General features: G+C 44.3%; 1 long non-coding RNA gene across 1 annotated transcript; it reads left to right on the top strand.

Moving 5' to 3' along the window:
* The first annotated feature begins 10,394 nt into the window (after positions 1 to 10,394).
* Positions 10,395 to 20,645, top strand: LOC138918242 (uncharacterized). Its single transcript, XR_011427330.1, has 3 exons — positions 10,395 to 11,227; positions 14,887 to 14,913; positions 19,982 to 20,645. It is a non-coding gene; the product is annotated as an uncharacterized lncRNA (long non-coding RNA).
* Positions 20,646 to 20,661: the final 16 nt, after the last annotated feature.

The following is a 20,661-nucleotide window of genomic DNA, read 5'->3' as shown; positions in this document are numbered from 1 at the left end:
TAGCAGAAACATTGTGCTGACTTCCATAAGTGCTGCAGAAGGAGGAAAGGAAAGCCTGCATCAGCAACTACAGACTTACATGTGGCTCTGATGGAACGAAACCGTTTTCGTAAAACACAAATAATAACAAGAATAGCTACGATGGAATGCAAAAGAGACAAGAACAGCTAATTGCTAAGGAGGGCCACTTTGGCATCAATTGCTAATGTTAACGCTGCTTCCCCCACCCCCGCCCCAGATTGCTGGCATTGCAAACTGAGCTGGCTTGTTTTAGCTGTTAAATTGTAGTAATAAGAATATTAACCTCACTGCTGGAACTCTGACCACATCATGTCAGGTGAAATCTTGCATGTGAAAAGTAACAGGAGACATGGAGGATAATGGAGATCTTAGAAAGGAATGAGATGCCTGAGACACAGTGGTGATTCTGTCTTGTGCACCTATATCTCTATTACAGTCAGAGAGAGAGAAAGACTATTCGCCAGATACATTGGTGTCATATATACTATCCCAATTAATTCTTATGACCACCTTATGAGATGAGTATTACAGTACCGTTCTCCCTTATAGGTAGGGAAACTTAGTCAGAGAGATTTCAAACCTACCCAAGGTTGGACCTTCCCAAGCTTAGACCTAATTGAAAAAATTGTTTATTTTTAAATAGTTTTACATTTACAGAAGAGTTGCAAAGATAGTACAGAGCATTCTCAGATACCTTTCACTCGGTTTCCTCTAACGTTAACATTTCGCATCACTACATGGACCTGATTTTAACAGCTTTATTAAGATATATTTCACATACTGTGTAGTTCACCTGTTCAAAGTGTATCTTTCAATGGTTTTTAGTATATTAACAGATATGGGCAACCATCACTCCACCTGTTGATTTTTATGAATCATGTGGAATTAAATGTCCCTTATATTTCTGATAAAGCTGATTGGAGAACATGATTTTAGATCTGTAAGGACCTAGAGGGTGTCCTAATATATCACTCCCAAATTAAACTGACTTACCCATCCAGTTGCTAACTAAAGACCTTCCAATGAGGACAAGCACTTATACACAAGGCAGAGGGCAGTCCAAACATAGATGTCCTATGGACTTGCCATTTCCAAAAAAGAAGAATGTAACAGATAATGCTCAATTTCTTCTTTCAAACTCATCGCTTAGGTAATTTGACCCTCTCCCTAAGGGATCAGTAGTGAAGGGGCCAGAGAGATGACTTAGCTTGGTTTACCCCAGAAGCAGACCCTTGAAATAAAGTTGAGAATTCGAGTAGTTTATCTGGAGAGTTCTGGTAGAGGTCTAGGGAAGTGAGACATGGAAAGGAAGAAAGCCAATAAAGGGTTCACTTGTGAGCAAGTTAGCGCTATGGGTAATTGGGGCACAGTCACACTGAGGACGTCTGAGAGACAGTGTAGAACACGCCTTAAGTGGTACCAACACAGGAGTAGTGTGTAGAATATCTATCCATCAATTCCCATCAGTCATTGGGGGTGGGGCAGTAAGTCCCCTACCACTTCTAGGCTACCTCTCAAGGGACCAGGCACTGAGTAGCAGGTGCCTGCAGTTGGAAGCTGTGGGGTCAAGAATGGTGATGTCAAGGGGAGGTGGTGGAGCAGCAACAGCTACAAGGGACTGGGAGTGTTATGATGTCTCCTTAGGGAAAGGCGGGGGAAGAAGTGGTGGGCTTCCAGCCTCATAATGAGACTTTCCAAGGAGACATTGACTGGTGAGTACTGGAGGCAGCACCATAAATCTGTACTTACTTGTCCATAAAATAAGAACTAATTCTGTGTTCACTAAATCCATGATAATTCGAGCTGGAATCATATGAAGCAATGTTCCAGTCCAACCCCAGCCCCTTTCAGCTTACTGCCCCAGGAGATATTTTTGCCCTATACAGAACTATGATAATATGTGATTGTGGTATGGTAGAGAGAGCACACATGCTGGAGAGCTATGCTCCTGGGTTCAAATCTTGACCTCAAGATATAGAATCTCTGTGCAAATTGTTTGAGCAACCTGCTTAATCTCTGAGAAGAAGTTCTGTCAGTCTAAATTTGCCCCCCACCTCCACTTCAAGGTCTGGTAACAAATTGAATGAGATGTTTGATGACACTTAGCACAGTGGCTCATTTATGGTGTGAGCTCAATAAGTATTAGTTTTTTCTACTTCTAACTGAGAGTAAGGAAGAGATACAACAAAGAAATACATTAACCCATTCAACAAATATTTATTAGACTTCTACTCTGTGCAGAATTCCATTGTAGTCATCAGGTATAGTGATAAAAAATCCAAATATTTTCCCTCAGGAAGCCGCCATTCTAGTAAATCACAAACACTGGGATCCTGTTTTTATATGTCAGGTCTATATTTTTATTCCCTGGAAAATTAGGGTTCAATTTATGTTATTCACTGGGCTTTTAGCTTCTCAAAATGTAAGCCTTGTATGAAAGCATCCCCAAGTGCTCTCTCTCTAACCTTTAATCAAATATGTTCTGAGAAGCATTTCTCATATCTTTTTTTGACATTGCATTAGCTGGAATTCTTTTGGTCCCAAGTGACAGAAACCAAATTTGAACTGGTTTAAGCAAAGAGGTGAATTTATTGCAAAGAGAGGATGAATAAAAAGCTGTGGGAAAGGTCTGGCCCAGGCCTGGCATAGTGGTTAAGTTTGCACACTCCACTTCAGCAGCCAGGGGTTCACTGGTTCGGATCCCAGGCACAGACTTACATACTGCCCATCAAGCCATGCCATGGAGGCATCCTACATACAAAACAGAGGAAGATTGGTACAGGTGTTAGCTCAGCAACAATCTTCCTCAAGCAAAAGAGGAAGATTGGTAACAGATGTTAGCTCAGGGCCAAGCCTGCTCACCAAAAAAAAAAAAAAAAAAAACCCATCTGTGGGAAAAGCAGAGACATAGCTGGACCTTCAAACAGCTGGAACCAGGAACTCAGATCCTACAGGGAATCACTCTGCCTCTCACACCTGTCCTTATGTGGCAGTTTTATTGCTCACACTGCAGTCTGGCTTTCTCCACATGGCAGAGAATATGCCTGTTCGTGCCTCCTATGGTTTATATTTTGCAGCTTTAGCCACTTGAGAGACTAATCCAACCCTCCCAGTTTTCTCATCCAAAATTCTCAGGGAAGAAATTCTGATAGTTCTAGCTTGGGACATGGATTCTCTATTGGATCATTCAGCTTTGTAGTTACATGACATTTCCCACAGTAATTGTATGGCTGGGAGACGACGAGTGCATTACTAGAATCCCATAGGTACCCATGCTACCTGTCAAGACATAGAACCCCCAGAAGGCTGATTCCTGCATCATGGTTGCCTTTATGGCAGAAAGCATGCAAAATAGCAGCTTTGAAAGCTGGAGAAATGAACAAATAGAGCTAGATGAGGTCACATGTTATTCAGTCCACACAAGGTGTCCATTAGTAGAAATGAGCCAACAATACATTACTTCCCGCAAATTTGTCGAGTATATTCAAAACAAACACATTAAAAAGGGATTATTCCACATTTATGTGTCAGGGAAGTAATAATAATGTCTTTATTGCACATATTAATGTTCTTGAGTGCTTCCGAAGTACTGTGGAACTTGAAAACATTTTCCAGTTTCAGAGAATTAATTAGCTCCCCTGTGGAGCAGCTCACGAGCAATATTGCCATTTTGGAGATAGAATGATTGAGTTGCAAAGGCAAGGAATGTTGAATTATTCATCTTTTCAATAAATATGCATCAAGCAGCCACTCCATGTGTGGCTCTGGGCTGAGAGTTGTGGGGGCATAAACTCAAATAAAGTCTTTCCTCTCAAGGAACTTTTAGTCTAGTAGGGGAGGTGGACTTGTCAACAGCTAGCTCCAATACAAGTCAAAATATAAGGCCCATATAAGACGGAAAAACATGAAAAGGAAGAGGAAGCTATGAGATAGGGCTGGGAAGAAAGTTAAACTGCAGAGGCCATGAAAACCATGCTAAGGAATTTGGTCTTCACTATGTGAAGTCATCTTTAAAATTTTTTGAAAGATATGTGGAAATTATTATGAATTCACTTAAATACCTAGTCCTCCAATTCTTTGTTTTTCTTTTTTATTAAATAGTAAACCTATTTCTCCCACCCCACAACCCCTGACTCTGGCAGCCACCAATCTGTTCTCTGTATCTATGAGCCCAGTTTTTTTCTTTAGATTCCACAAATGAGTGAAATCATACAGTATATGTTGTTCTCTATCTGACTTATTTCACTTAGCATAATGCCCTCCTAGCCCATCTGTGTTGTCATAAATGGTAAGATCTCCTTTCTTTGATAGATGAATAATATTCCATTGTACATACATATACACCACATTTTCTTTATCCATTCTTCTGTCTATGGAGAATTAGGTTGTTTCCATGTCTTGGCTATTGTAAATAATGTGATGAACATGGTGGTGCAGATATCTTTTCAAGATAGTGATTTCATTTTCTTTAAATAAATACCCAGAAGTGAAATTGCTAGTTCATATAGTAATTCTATTTTTAATTTTTTGAGGAACCTCCATACTGTTCTCCATAGTGGCTACACCAACTTACATTCCCAGCTAGTCCTCCAACTCTTTAGGAAATGAACCCAATAAATAGAAGAAAAATTGATCCATTTGCTTAAATCATTCAAGTGACTAGCTAGTTCACTAGTTTACTTTGCCTGGTGAGTTCAGGATTAAAATCAATAATATCATATAAAGACTGGATTGTTTATATAATGGGCAATGCTTAGCTGTTTAGGTTTTCATTACTCAGGAAAGGTCTAATTCCTATTGGGGCTCTCTTTGTGAACCCAACTGCCATGAAGGGAGGAAACCTATGAGAAACTGTGGAGAGAGGCACACGGAGATGCCCAAGTGGAAAGAAGCTGAAGTCCCCAGCCCTCAGCTCCTGTTGAACTCCAAAAGACAGCATAGCCCACCAGTTAAGTGCGTGAGCCGTTTGGGAAGTGAATCCCCCAGTCTGAGTCCAGTGGCTCTAAGCTGACAGTGAGTGGGCCAAAAGGTAGCCTTCTTCCCTGAACCTTGTCCACATTCCAGATTCAGGCTAGTAAAAGATTGTTGTCATTTTGAGCCAAGAAGTTCTAGGGTAGTTTGTTATTAAGAAGAGTTAACTAGGCCATCTTCCACAAAGAATTCATAATAGTAACATCTTTTTGCCTTGATTACATTCACTCATTAAACAGCAGGGTTTTAGGTGCCCCAACTATTCAGATTTCAGAAACTCAACGCAGGGACTCAGAAAAATGCATTTCTATTTCTGTAGAGAGTTTCAAACGGAGAACGCAATTCAAAATTCAAGGAATTTCCTTCACATGCAAAATTACTGAAACATTGATTTTAAAAGAGTGCACTCCTATTTCTAAGAAATGTTAAACCGAAAACACCAGTAAATGATATTTGCCTCTATATTTCTGTAACATTTGTAATGTACACAGAGAAGTCTCACAAAAGCTTCACCTGTAACCTAGAGGGGCCACGACTATAGAGGAAAAGGTCGTTGAATGACATGGCTCTTCAGTGCTGGGCTTTCTTCTCTAATTCACTAATCAAAAGTTACAAATATAGCTTCTGATACCTCCTCTCTCTTCTTCTTGTTTTATTGGTTCTCAAGACGAGGCAGAGGCAGCAGCCAATCAGCTCTTTCTATTAAACAGCATATTTTGCTGAGCTGGACTTGACTCCTGGTTGCTACAAAACAAATCTAAGTTGATATCAGAGGTGACAAACTCCATGCCCTGTCATTTACCCTTTTTACAGCACGGGCGACACCAATAGTCAGCAAGTCTTGTTGATGATTATGTGAATCAACTAGAGCAGAAAGCATCCAAGTCTAGAGATTTCCCGCGTCAATAGTTAGAAAGGATTTGTTTTCATTAAAGAAAACTAAATTAAAAACAAATTCCACTGCTTTTGACTACTAGATACATTTCGAAAAAGAAACCCATAATCCCAGTATTAACAGAGATAAATGCTGGAGTGCATATTACTCTAGATGTGAGTATAAATACACATATATTCAACAAAAGTGTATTATACCTTAAACTCACCTTTATGCTTTCAACGATTGTCAAAAGGAAAACATACTGACATTTTACTTGTACTAGGCACTGGACTAAGTGCTTCATAAATACTATTTCATTTAAAGCGCAACGACATTATGAGGTAAGTAACATCAAACCAATCAGTTGAGATATTGGAGGTCAGGAGCACAGCTAGCAAGTAGAAATGTCTGACTCCGAACTTAGATCTGTCAACTCCAGATTTTAACTTTTACTATTCTATCTCTTATCTTTTGCATCTGATTTTTTCCACTAAAATTATATTATAATCATCAGTAATGACAATATTCACTTACAATTAAGAGTTTAATGTCGGACTAGTATTCCATTTAGAGCTTTTCAAAATATTTCACTATTCCTCTCCTGTTAGACATTTGAGTTTGGTTTTGTTTTCAATTTTGCACTGGTGTAAACAATACTGCAAAGAATATGGTTGTAGATAAATCTTGATGTACATCCCTAGTTATTTCCTGTGGATAAATTTCTAGTAGTAGAGTTGTTGGAATAATGGCATGCAAAAATTTTATGCTTTTAATAGTAATGCCAAATTTCACTTCAGAAAAATAATACCAAATTATATAGCTGGCATCTATGTGTACCTGTGTCTGGGTCCTAAAACCTCATTTAGAAAACAAAAACAAAAGAAATAAATAAGCAAAACTTCAAACCTTTCCATATCCTTTCCAATCATCTCAGAAATAGAAGATCTCTTAGAGTCATTTTTTCTAATCTCCTACACATTATGGACCTTTTTCATAGTGCATCCCTGATCTGGGGTGTCCATCCTATAACTCATAGAAAGTGAGGAGAGAAAATAAAGAACAATTTTAAACATCTCTAACCTACAAAGCATATTTCTTACCTCTCAGCAATGAAATACTGCTCAAATTCTTGTAAAATGCATCCAGAAAAAGAGACCCTCATTGGAAATGAGGAAAGCTTGGCAGACTTTCAACATACTGACATAGGTCACGAAATGACAAAGATTTTTTGGCCATTCTTCACCTGGAATGGGTTTGCTCCAGGTAGTGGCAGCTGAATACATATCTCTTGCTCTATGCAGTTGGGCAACAGCTGGGTTTGCTTTACCTTTGGGAATTCAACAAACAGAGGTGGGGTGATCAGTGGGAGAAGAAGATTGTCTAGAAACAAAAAGGAATTAAATAGTTTTACCTTTCTAGGTCAAAGAGGCTCTGAGTGTAACTGTATGTGTCCTCTCCTCCTCCCAAACTCTTAATAATTTCATCATTTGAGTCCTTTTAATTCTAGAGACACTCAGATTTAGCTGTGTTTGAAGGAGAAAATGACCTTCAACTGGTTAAGCTTTCCTTGAGTACCTATCAGATACAAAACAATGTGGGATGTTGCAGTGGAAACCAAAGGAAACAAAAAAGGTAATACTCACAGGTGAGTGAAGCAATAGAAATCTATAAAAAATCTAACATATAGGTAAGTTCTGCAAGTGATTGGCAAATACAACTGTGAGAGGGGAAAGATTAATTTCCCCTGGGGTGAGGGATGAGGAGTGGGGGTGGAAAAGGGCTAAAAAAAAAGAAGGTAGTATTTGTGGAGGCTGGAAAGGCCAGTTCCTTGGCCCAAACTGGAGTTTGTGTGTTTGTTTTGGGGCACCTGATAAATAATTTAAATCGTGAAATAAGAACATTACTAAAACCAATAATGTGCTTTAATCTTAAAATACACACATACACGCACACTTTCTTGAGGGGCATATAGACTTCATTTCGGCTGCACATTCCAAGTCATCCCTGGAAGGGGAAGGAAAAATTGAATTCTCCTAACACTTTCTTCTGCTTTGGGAAACTGGGCTGGCTTGGGGGTAGGGATCAGGGCCACGACTCAGCTCTAAAACTGGGCTTGAGGAACTGCAGAAGATGTTCTGAGATCTGACCACGGAGCCTTCACGGGGATATCCTACCTTATTCATCCTTCCCCAAAATAGCCTAGTGAAGTACTTGGCATTCAGGAGGCAACCATTTGTCGAATGGATTTTAAGCATCCGCCTTTTTCCCCAATAGAGGACAACCAACCCATCAACACGTTATGCCGCTTCTGCCAGCTTAATTCAGCTCCTATCTCAGTAGTTAGAAAACCGAGAGAAAGAATGGGCCATAGCATCCTGAGAGTGGAGCTATGCAAGGGGGTGTGAGGAAGGAAGGCGAGGGCGGCTGAGGGAGCTAATACTCCCACCTCAGCTCATCTCCTCCAGCAGCAAAGGCTCAGCTCTTGCCCTCTCTCTCCATTCCGGACCCCCTACCCGGGACGCGAGAGGGCAGCGCCGGCGAGGCGGCGGCAGGACTCCGTCACGTTCCTTCCCTGCTGCTCTAGTCCCCAGGCTCCTCGCCCCTCCTCCCTTATCCCCAGCCCGGGTTTGGAGGCGACTCTCCTCTAGTAACTGAGCCGACTGCATCGGGGCGAGCTGCGCTTCGCCTCCCTCGCGTCTTTGTCTCCTCCTCCTTGGAGGCTCCAGGGCCCGGCGCAGGGTCTGCAGCGGCCGCCGCAGCAGCGGGAGGCAAGCCGTGCCCTGCACGGCCGCCCGGGGCCGCACCCTCGCTCGGTGGAGGCGCCGGAGGACGCCAGCCGAGCCACGCACAGCCCGCGTCCCGCGCTCCAGCTGCCGCGCACCAACGCCGCCGCTGCGGCCGGGGAACAAGCCCTGCCGGCCGGCCCGGTACGGGGTGGCAGCCGGGCTAGCAGCCGGGTTGAGATAGCGGCAGCTGCAGCTCCGGTAGCGCGCACACCCCCAGGCATACGCACCCGACGCCTCCTCCCTGCGCCACGAGGATGGAGCAGTCTCCCCGGCCCAGAACTGGCGCAAGGTAAGGTGCAGCTGCCTGTTGCTTTTCGCAAAGCGCGGTATCGTCCCTCTGCCGGGGTGCCTAGGCTGTCCTTCCCGGAACAAGTAGAAGAGAACTATGACTCCAGTTCTGGGCCATGTTCAAACCCCCTGCTCCTCTTGGCGCAGACCCGTGGAGAGACCCCTCCTGGTTAGGGGGAGTTGACCCTCTTTGCTAGCGTGCAGCCGGCTGCCGTGCAGTAATAGTCTGCAAACTTTTATGCCCCCCCCCTCCCCGCGCGGTGCTCACCCCTTGCGGTGCGAGTTGCACGGCTAGGTCTCGCGTGCGCCCCTCCCCCCACCCCTTGCCGTATGCATCTGCCCATTTCTCTCCGTGTGTTCTTGCCAGTCGACTTTTCACTCCCTGCAGCTCCCGCTAGAGAGGCGAGGGTTTGGGACCCAGCAGTACTCATCCTGCCTGTAGGGGCTGGGCAGGAGGCGATACGGTGAAATAGGAGATGTGGGATGTGGGGGAAGGCTGCGGCCACCCCTGGGGCTCTGTCCAGCGCGGCGGGAGTCGGTCCATCCTTGCCTATGCCAAGCCCAACTCGGTAATGAAACCCCTGGAGTGGCTTGCGGCTGTGCGCCGTGGGAACAGCAAGTGCAGATCCGGGGGGGTGAAGTAAGTGGTTTGAGAAAGAAAAGGTTGCTGGTGGGGTGGGGGAGGAAGCTGAGGATCGGGGATAGATCTGGTTGTGGGGAGACCAAAAGGCTTTTCTAAAGTGGGCCAGGGGCCAGCCCTAAGCGGTCATCTGACGAGGAGGAAAGGGGATTTGAGTCCTGAGGGCGCTGGCTCCGGTGTGTAAATACAGATGGGGGAGGGGCTGGGCACCTGGGGAGGCGCAGAGAGATAGAATGGAGCCCTGGAATGCCAGGGCCCGGGGGGACTTGGGAAGGCAGGCTCAGGGTGCCTGGAATGGGGCGATCTCCCTCTCCAGGAGAAACAAACCTCCTGGCGAGATTCTGAATGCGTTGGCGTCTTGGGCGGTGACTGAGTGGTCAGATCATGGATCAGGGATGCTTTTCCTGGCTCTAAGAGGACCGTAGTCCCCTCCTTTCTCAGGCTCCTGCTTTTACACCCTTCCACCTCCGCAGCTGGGTACACAGACCCACGCCCACCTTCCCTGCCGGGTGCTCCGGAGTCACGGATGTTTCCACAGCCGCAGGATGGGAAGGGGATTCCTGGCCCCCCAGTGGGAGGTGTATGTGCGGGGTAGGGGGGAGTCCCCAGCGCTTGGCGAGTAGACGGGGGTCCGAACGGGTTGGAGGAGAGCTCTGGGGCGCAGGCTGCAGTGGGAGCCACCCCTCCGCCTCCAGCCCCTCCGCAAATCGCACCTGGGCGGAGCAAGAGAGTGGGGGAGCCCCATGCTGCGCCCGGGAGGTTCCGGAGCGCAGAGGTGGAGGGCGTGCAGGGAAACGCAGGGCGAGGGGGTGGTTGGGAATCGGGTGAGTAGAGACCTGGCTCCCAGACTCGGGGCCCCAGGCGGAGGTGGGTCTGCCCACCTAGCAGCTCCTAGGTAGATACTTCTGGTTGTTCCAGACGCTTTGGCGGACGCTGGAAGGCAAGACTCTTTCCTCATTTGCACCCCAGCAATCTCGAATGGAAAACCACTTGCGGGAGGGGGCCCAGACTGCTGTTTCGAAGAAGGGGCAGCCCCCAGGCTCTATTTATCCTGGTGGAGAACACACTGGGCTGCCAAAGGCCTGGAAGCACCCCATTTGACCCTTCTCTCTGAGGAGGTGCACGCCCCTTTCCAAGCGGTGCCTTTGGCTGAGAGTCCGGTTCTCGGTTCCTACTGGCCTCATAGAGAAAGAAGAATTTGGAGGTTGATTGGGTCTGGAGCCGCGTAAAACCCTCTGGTCCTCCCTATTCAGACCTCCCACGTGCAGCTTTTAGGGGCACAGGCGTCTTTGCAGTTGCCCTGTAGAAGTCTCCTGTTCTCCCGTGCCTACTGGGAGAAAGCAGAGCTCAGCGCAGTCCCCTTTTCTGGGCCCCCAGCCTTGACTAGACTCTTCCGGAAGAGACGTCGACTCACCAGGGCTCCGGGGAGGAATCCTGAGGTCGGTCCCTCCCATCCCGGGGTACCCCTGGGGCAGCGAGCTCCCTGTCTCCCCGCGGCGAGCTTCAAAGCCACAAGGAGCGGGAACGGGGATTCCCTCCGCGCAGGCTCCGGGTGCAGCTCCTGAGCACAAAGGCCACACCCTCACAGACCAGGCGTCGCTGGGATAGAGCGTTGGCTTCTGCCGAATTACCTGGACACCTGAGGTAGGATCCCAGAACTAAGTCCCTCGCTCTGCAAGATTTAGCTTCCGACACCCCAGGGCCCGGTTCTTTCTGGATGCTTGTCACCTGGATTTGTGCTCAGGTCACTTCCCTTGGCATAGAAACAGGTTGGAACATGTCCCTTGGGAACTCTTGAAGGAAGTCGTCAAATCCACACCAAGGTGGTTTTTTCAGGTTGTGGAGCTATTCTGGGGAGACGGATAGCAATAATAATCAGCGCCAGCGTTGATGGGAGCTCTTCCTCTGTGCCAGGCACTAGTCTAGATATTTTATGTACACTGTTTTAGTTTCAATCCTCACAACAACCCTGGAAGATAAAGTTATTTTTGCATTTCATTGGTAAGGAAGCTAAGCCATGGAGAAATTGTCATTTGCTATTTGTCATCCAACTAGCAAGTGGTGGGGCTGGTTAGTCTTGTGGGTGAAGAACCCTGGTTGTGCCCCATGCTCCCAGCCCTATTTGGTACCAAAGACCCTTTGTCCACAAGGAAGCATGGGTGAGGCCTCCAACCCTTTACTCCAAACCCTTGGGGCATACTGTGGGTGCCAGTCCTTGCCTGTGAGCCCCTGTGGCTGTAGCACTGAGGAGACAGATGGTGCATATCGTCCCCCTCAGAGCCTATTGGTGTGCACCTTGGTAGAATGGGATCGTGGGACTGGAAGTAGATTTAGGGAATTGGCTGCTGGCATTGGACTTCTTTTCTGAACCTTGTGGTAGACATTCCCCTTTTTAATGTGAGGAGAAAGAGAAGGAGAGGTCCAAATGCGAGCAGAGATTTGCTCTGTGGTCCTAGGCTATAGAAACTGTATTCTGCAAATGAGTCCCTTTCTAGTGATTGAATCATAGAATGTGAGAGCTCAAGAGATCTCAGATAGGGTCCCTCCCAATTCAGAGGCAGAGGGGAGATTCAGTGATGCACTCAAGGCCACTCAGTGTGGTCGTAGCATAATTAGTACCAGTACTCCTGTCTTCTGACCCTTGGTCAAAATAAACTATGTTTATGCATAAATAGATTATGTTCACTGCTGCGGTTTTTCAGCATCTTAAAATTAATTCGTGAAAAATTAATTAATTAGGGAGAGGCTTGCTTGTTGAAAAATAGACTGTTTTGCTAATTTTTCATATATGCCTCAATCAGCATAACCAAAAAAGTCACTATCATATGATGGACAAACCACCACAAGTGTACCTCTTTTGCAAAAAATTTCAGTAGGATATTTATAATCCTTCAAATCAACAAAAATTAACTAACCATGCAACACTTTGGATGATTTTAAATAAAACTGAATGGATTTTCAACCATTTTAGCAAAATCCTCGTGTCAAGTTGAGTAGCCCTATCCTGCCCCACTTCTAAGTATTTGTGAAAATAAGAGAAAATGTAGTAACTCAGAGGGAAAAATCTTTTTGAATACAATGAAATGATTTGGCATTATTTCTTTTGGGTTTCTGACGCTTTGGATAAACTTTAGGGTCATGTAAACCTGAGGGAAAACAGTATCTTTCTAGCGGATACACTTGGGGCTCAGAAAGGGGAAAAATAATTCTTTGCCACTTTCTGATGCACTGAGCCCCTGTAAGAAAGGAGGCTTTCTCCAGCAGCTTAGGGATTCCATATACCTCTAGGCATTCTTGTAGGACAGCATTCTGGTTTCTAAGAACACCCCATGTCTTTTTTCGTAGCTATGGTACCAGGATGTCCACCCCTTGGAGATAAAACAACAAAATGCCAGCTGGAGTAAACGGAGAAGGGGAGTGGAAAGAGGCTGTTTCTCAGAATCACATTGAGGGGAATAGTTACAGGAGGATGGTGGAAACTTGGTGCCTTTTATGTCACCTGGAACAGTTTCCATCCCTGAGGCTGGGAGGGGCCAGGCTAGGAGCATCAGGCAGTAACTGGGCATGGAGAAGGAAAAGGTGAGGTTGAGGGAAGAGTGCTGTCAAGGAGGCTTGGGGATGGCAAGAGATGGAGATGAGGTTTGGCTGGTAAAGGGCTTTGGTGTGATGGAAATGGCTATGGAGAGTGTGCACTAAGAGATGCTCTTCTTCCCCCTTCTCCTCCTTCCCACCACTTAGTCTACCATATGTGTTGGGATAACTGATCTGAATCCCAGCATCCTCAGTTATCTCAAGAGAAACATTCACTTTCTAAAGAATTAATTAGAAATGAATATTGTTTTTATGTAAGTAGGGGAAAATATGCGCAGCTGCCCTGCTCTTGAGAGAGAACTATTAAAAATCAGATCATCCCAGAAGGGTATAACCTTCTGAAGGTAGGGACGTTGGTTTAGCTGGATTACAGCAATGTTAGAGAAAAAAGATGTAACGCTGAAATCAGATATGATGACATTCAAAAGAAGTGGTCTGTCCTTTAGGAACCACAGGAAGAATTCATTTGCCCCTGGGCAGACATCTTGGTTCCCAATTCCTAGATTTTTCAGAGGTGATAGTGGGGTTAGCTGCTGTATCCTCATCCTATTTATGTGGTCCATATCCCTTCTATTCATTTTACTCCTGTCTGGTGTAGTGTTAAAGGGCCCACACAACACTTGTACTGGGACAATTCTTTTCAGCATAAATTTATATTAAATCATAAAAATATGAGTGTTGATAGAATAACAATTAGTATTAAGCAACACGTTCTGGGAAACAGGTTATAAAAAATGAGACCTTTTTGTTCAGAACACAATGAATAAATATATTTATGGAATACATAATGTGAATTAAAATTCTCAGTTTGGGTTAGATATTTAAAAATAAAAAATAATCAAGAACAGAGCATTTGAACTTGACCTATTTTTAGTAACAAGAGAAGTCAAATAATAAGATTCTGGGGAGTCTGAAGAAGACATTGGCAGGGGGAACAAATGGGTAAATAGAGCCTGAGAAACTTTACCCTCATGGATTTTATTTTAAATAAATATGCAATATCTTATCTGTATTTAGATTTGAATAATCTATAAGATTAATAAATTTAGTATTTTATCTGCAGATTGTGACATTGATGAGCTTTATTCTACAAGTGGTTGAGAACCATGATGGAAGCTCTTATATCTAACGTACAAATATTTATCTGCATATGCTTTATGAAAACTTAGTGAATTAGCACATCACGACATGACATATCAAATGGCCATTTTAAATGAGAATGAAGTCTGCAATCTTCTCAGAAGCTAACAGGCTTGGAATATACTATTTTCCCAAATAGGATAAGTTAACAGTAAGGGCAGTATAATTCATTTAAAATAAATAAATGAATAAATATTGAAAAAGAATCACCCTGATGAAAACAGATTTTTTTTTTCTTTACGAGGATAAATGAACAGATCAGGACAGTTTATAAAATTTGTTTTATCCTAAGGCTCATTTTATCCGAGGCTCTGAGCTGCTTTTTATGTGGGCAGTTGTGCAGTGCAAGCGTCACTCCACTTGCAGTTTTTCAAAAAGGATTTGTCCCTTGTATTAGAAGTAAAATGGAAACAAACATAAAAAATGAAATATTGTGACTCATTCTCAAACGTGGAGTAATACTCCGACACACCAAAGTATGTTTTCAAATGCAGATTAGTTTCTTTTTTTTTTCCTCTTTCTTTTGTTTATTTCTTCTCTTTTTTTCCTTTCTTTCTTCCTTTCTTTTTTAGATCATTGAAAGAATTTTCAGTCTGCAGGTAAGAATTAAGTAACTTGCTGGGAGAGACGGCTGTTTCAGGACCAATATTTCTCCCGGTGAGGGCAGGGAGGAGATAAAGAACACTTGTGTATCTGTCCAAAGCTAAAGCACAAAGGTCATGAAGTTCATTGGCTTTTCTTTAGTCTTCTAACCTCAGTTCTGATTTAGAAAAGCAATCCTTGGATAGGCCTGCTTGCAGAGGGCTCACCCTGTTAGCAGTGACTAAGCAGTATACTTTCCCTTGGCTACACTGGGAATTTATGCTCTGAGAAAAATCCCGGCCCAGTCTGCCGACCTTCCCTAGACATCTGGTCATCAGGGATTATCAAGCAGGAACATTCTCCATCCTTTCTACAAATTATATTTAAGCTTGGATTTGCAAAGTTAGGTATCCTCCTACCACAGAATGTTTCATAGTCATTTATTAGGCTGGTCAGTCTGTTTTTCAGTTGCTTCTTAGAATCACTTCCTATAAACAAAATTAATACCCTTCCCTAATAGAAGATACAGTGTAGACTCTTGATGCCGAAACTATCTGCTGCAAAACCCATGAAGGTGGGATGGCTGATAGCCAGCCAGGTCAGGAGGACCAAGAGAGAGGCAACATAGAAGCAGCAGAGGGTGGGGGTAGGAGAGAAATGGAGGTGGATAAAATAGACAGGCCATAAGGGAAAACAAACACCCAAAGGAAGAGAACCCAGTGACACCATGGGAAGACTAAAAAGATATTTGGTAGTAAGACAAAACTGAAGGATAAGGAAAAAAAGGCGTAAAAAAAAGAGATGATAAAGAATGCTAGTGGGTATAATAAAGCCCTGAAGAAGAGGTGTATGAGGAAGAATAATGTACTTAAATAATTCCTCATGATCCGGATAACTCAAAGGCAGGCTAGCTCCTCAGCCAGAGGGCATGGTCTGTCTCGCATTCCCCTGTGCCTTGTTAATGTGGCTTCTCCATCACCAGGCTCTTAATTTTATCTATGCCCAGTGCCCTTTGGCAGTCTGACAAGCTTAGGGACCCCAGAATGATGTGTTTAAATGCATAAAATGCAGTATCTAAGATTATAACAGAAATTTTATTGAGATGGTTATATATAATACATAAACCATTGTGACCTACTAATGTATGCATAACAAAATCTAATGGTGGGACTAATGGCTTCCCTCATCTTGAAGAAGAGATGAGCATAAGTGCTGCTGTGAGCTCACCGCAGCAATTGTATTATGATGTTAAGACACCTGATTTATATTGGTGACAAAATCACTGGTACTGCTACCGCATTTGAGCTTTGTGGCCTGCATTCATAATATAATAGAATGCTAAATTGTAGTTCAATGTGAGTAAACAAATTTGTGACTTTTTTTCCATTCAAGTTCATGGATCCCTAGACTTCTATTGATAGAGGCCTTGGAGGTCTGTGACCCCGAGAATCCCAGACTAGGGTGATCATCTAATTTATTATCTACCACTGGAATACATAGGTGTGAATTGGGACAGCCTGGGAAAATTGTAACATAGGGTTCTCTTAGCTGCTATTACCTCTCTGGGATCTCTCTCCCTAGACCAGTTTTGACTTTTCTGGACCAAGGAATTCACTTTATCTGCCCTATTCCTAGGGATCGTGGTTGTGGATACTGATGGGCATTGGGAAGTAGAGAAGAACTTTAGCTAAAAGAAGCTCCCATGTCAGCGCCACAGCCAGGCTATGGAATGCCTTTGTAAGAATTGGAAAATGGGTTTCCTTGGAGCAGCAGCAGCCTCTGGCTCCTGGCTGGGTGAACATTGGCCTGCGTTACAGTTCCCAATGGCCGTCTTGGCAAGATGCCCTGTAGCCTTGGCCAATTTTACCTGAAGTGAGGTTGAATTATCAGACTACATTGCATTTTAGCCGGAAGTTTCAACTTCCCCTCCGACAATTTTTTTTCAAAACAGAGCTGCCACAATGGCTTTTAAAGTTTCACTTCCTCTCCCTGCCCACTTCCTAGTTGTCAGGAAATGGCCTCAGTACAGGTAGGTGGATGGAGACCCATGGGAAAAGGCCAGGATCTGAAGAATTCTTAAACTGGATAATAAGGCCTTGAGTGATGGAGAGGAGACTGTAGTCATGGAATGTTTCCTAAGTAGACGGCTCATATTGTCCTTTGTTGGGGGAGGATGTCAGAATGTCCCGGCTCCTGGAGATCACCATGCTTCTGTCTGTTGTAACTGGTGAAGTGGAACCTCCTTAGTGGAAGAAAAAGCTCTCCTAAGAAAACCTTTGACTTTGCAAGAGGCGACAATATATCAGAAAACACCCTCTTTATGTGCATGTAGACTATTTGGCTGGGAACCTAGCAACCTGGTTCTAGTTCCAGCTTTGGCCCTAACCAGTTCAGTGGCTTTGGGCTGGTTAAGTTGACTGCCCTCTGCTCTGCTTCCCCAATAAGAGGATGAGTGGAGACTGAATGGTTTCTAAAGCCCATTCCAGCTCTATAGTCTATAATGTCGAGGATGTGTCTTGTTTTAGTCATACTCCATATGATGGCTTCCCTATTTAAGCTGGTTCAAGCTCACTTCTTTGCTTAGGCCTTCCAGCCCTTACATGCCACAGATCCAACAATGATGGATGAACACTCTACAGTCCTGAGGGTCTGTGACACCTGGAACACTTCTGGGAGCCTAGAATAAGGGGATGGAAGGGAAGAATAGTTGACAGCTAAAGGGATAGAGTAGGAAGGGAGTGGAACAATTGATAACTTTCCTTGCAGCAATAGTTGTCACTCAGGAAAGATGTAGGAAGATGAAAAAGAGGATCGTCATATTTTGACTCTGTGCCCATCTTGTGTCTGATTCTTTGTAACCATATGGTAATGTCAGTCCCTGCTAAAAACTTGTAAATTACTCCTTGTTGCATCGAGGAGGATTACATCCTTAGTACGGTTTAATAGGTCCTTCATCACCTGGTCCTGCCTGTCTGTTCATCTGTCATTTTCCTTGGCATATCGCACTCCCTGGTGTGATAGAGCTGGTTGTTAGTCCTGGTTAGTGCTGCCAATTGTTCACATTTCTTCTCTCCAACTCTGCGTTCGGTGATATCGTGTTGGTAGCTTGAAATCACCTATGGTGGGAGTATTTATACCACAGAAACTGACAGACACCACAGGGCTTTTTCCCCAGAGTGTGTTGTTAAAATTCACCAGCTGGCACCCCTGCCCCTGCCCCACCAAAAGACTCGCAGTTCCTGCCACAGAAAGTGCTCTTTCACATGTCTCTCTGTTTGCTATTCCCTGTTCCTGACAGTTCATCTGTCCTTACTCGTTCCCTCTATCTTTCCCTTCTTCTCTCTTTCCCTTCCTTCTAACTGTCCACCCCTCTACCTATCCACCCATCTATCCAGAGGTAGCCAGACTCAGTTCTAATTCCTCTTCTGCCACTTAATAGCTGAATGAGTGACTGGGAAAATGTCCTAACCTTTACTTTGCCTCAGTCTTCTCTAAGTAAAATGGGTATAATAATAGGTAGTTGTGAGGCTTAAATGAGTTAACATGATAAGATGTTTTGAAGAGTGTCAGGCATATGATAAGTACTATTTAAGTCCTAGCATTGATCACATTATTGATTGCTTACTGTGTGCCCAGCAATGAGTATACACATGTGAGAAGAAGTTCAACAAAACAAGCACAAGAAAATGTTCAAGAGCCTTGAACAAAGCCTGGTTAGTTCTTCCAGGTGAATCGGAATTCTTCCCTGGAGCCAGAGGCATTCGAACTGAATCCTGAAAGATTGATTGCATATATTCACCAAACCGGCAAGACAGATAGAGGCACCCCCAGACGAGGGAAGTCACGTGAGCACAGGAACAGAAGAGGGAGCAACGTCCCTGTTAGGGTTTTGTGCAGCTGAGCATGAGACAATGGAGGGAGAGGGGGTCTTTGATCATATGTGGGTTATGGCAAGATCCACGGGGAAGTGAGCTACAGTCTCCTCTTAGCTTTGCCTCTGTTGCCTGCACTAGTACAGGTCTGAGCTTTGGATTTTCCAAAAAAAGTGAGAAATTCATATTTTTATGCAAAAGCTCCTAATATATAATGTAGAACTAATTCAATTAAAAACAAAACAATAAACAAAACAAAACCCATCCAAAGGCTGTCTTCAGCCTCCCGCAAGAAGAGTGGCCCTTCAGATTCCCTAGCTTGTGTAAAGATAAGATCTGCAATTGAAATTCCCAATTTTGGATATGATTGTGCCAGTAGCTATGTGACCACAGGTGAAAGTCCCTGAAGCTCTCTGAGCCCTGATTTTCCACCCAATGGCTATCAGATTTCTTGTCCTACATACTCTGCTTTGAGGAGCCTTTCGGACTGTGGAGATAAAAAGTCCTTGCAAAGAACCAGACGTGTGCTAGAATTATTCCCAGGCCCTACATGCTGTGGCAGAGCCGTATACGCAGTACAGCCCAAGCCTGATTGAAGTCACCCGAAGATACCTGAACGTCCTCACCTGCCTTTTTAAGTTTAATGATAGGTGGGAGAAGAGAAATGTAGGAGTATTTTGTTCCTCTTCACTCTGTTAAAAACATCACTGGGAGCCTGACATTCCATTTTGGAAGTCTGTGTGTCAGAGATCCAGCTAAGAGTTATTGATTGCTTCTGCATGGACTCAGGATCAAGGGGAAATGTGCATCTAGCCTCTGTGGGGTGTGTGTTGAGTGCTTCTCGGAGGTGGGGAAGAACTCAGAGAAGAAGTCAGCCGACTAGGTATTAGTCCAGGTCATGTCAAAATCTGCAGTTGCATTTCTGTAATTTCCCCTCTTTTGATCCCTTTCTATTCCAGGTTGGCTTTGATTTTGCAGGCTTTTAAGGAAATGATCAAACCTTAGAAGAGTTGAATTATTTCTAGGTGAGGGGCTGAGCTGGGGGATGTTGGCTTTCATGCAGCAGAAAGTGGATATTCACCCAGCTTCATCAGGTCTGCTTAAAAGCATCTGTAATTGCTTATTATGATACATTGAATCTTGATGTTATTCCGATTTTGTGTTATCTTTATTCGTTTTGTTGTATTGTCTGGCTGAACTTGATCATGAGAAGCTTCAAAGATGCAGACAGGCCTTGAAGTAAGGATACCTGACTCAGAAAAGCACATCAGTTATGGACTTTGGCCCCACCGAAGAGATCTTACATCTCTGCTTCAGGAGCTGCCCTGAGCCTCAGAGTCCATTTCACTCTCCTCTGAGCCCCAAGACACCTGGGCCCTCAGGACTGACGTGTTGGATGCTGTTGTAGCTCTCATCCCCTGTTGACATTTAGGGCCCTGTCCCCCCTAACCACTATAGGAGCCGAACCCCAGAGGAGCCAAGGTCCCACTCTTCTGAGATGGATTTGAAACACTTAAATCTATCGAATTAACATTATAGGTGAACTAGCACATTGGATATTTAGGAGGTGTTGAAGCCCTAACCCTGACGTGTTGGTGTTTAGAGATGGGACCTTTGGGAGGTAGTTAGGTTTAGATGAGATTTTGAGGGTGGGGCCCTCATGGTGGGATTAGTGCCCTTACAAGAAGAGACACCAGAGAGCTTGCTTCCTCTCTTTCCACTCATACACATGGAAAGGCCATGAGAGGATGCAGCAGGAACATGGCCATCTGCAACCCAAGGAGAGAGCTCCTACCAGACATTGACCATGCTGGCACGTTGATCTTGGACTTCTAGTTTCCAGAACTGTGAGAAATAAATTTCTGTTCCACCCTGTCTATGGTATTTTGTTAT

Source organism: Equus caballus, chromosome 16 (assembly GCF_041296265.1).
Source record: "Equus caballus isolate H_3958 breed thoroughbred chromosome 16, TB-T2T, whole genome shotgun sequence".
Lineage (NCBI taxonomy): Eukaryota > Metazoa > Chordata > Mammalia > Perissodactyla > Equidae > Equus > Equus caballus.
The sequence above is the reverse complement of the archived record's forward strand: the minus strand, read 5'-3'. Positions and strand labels throughout refer to the sequence as shown.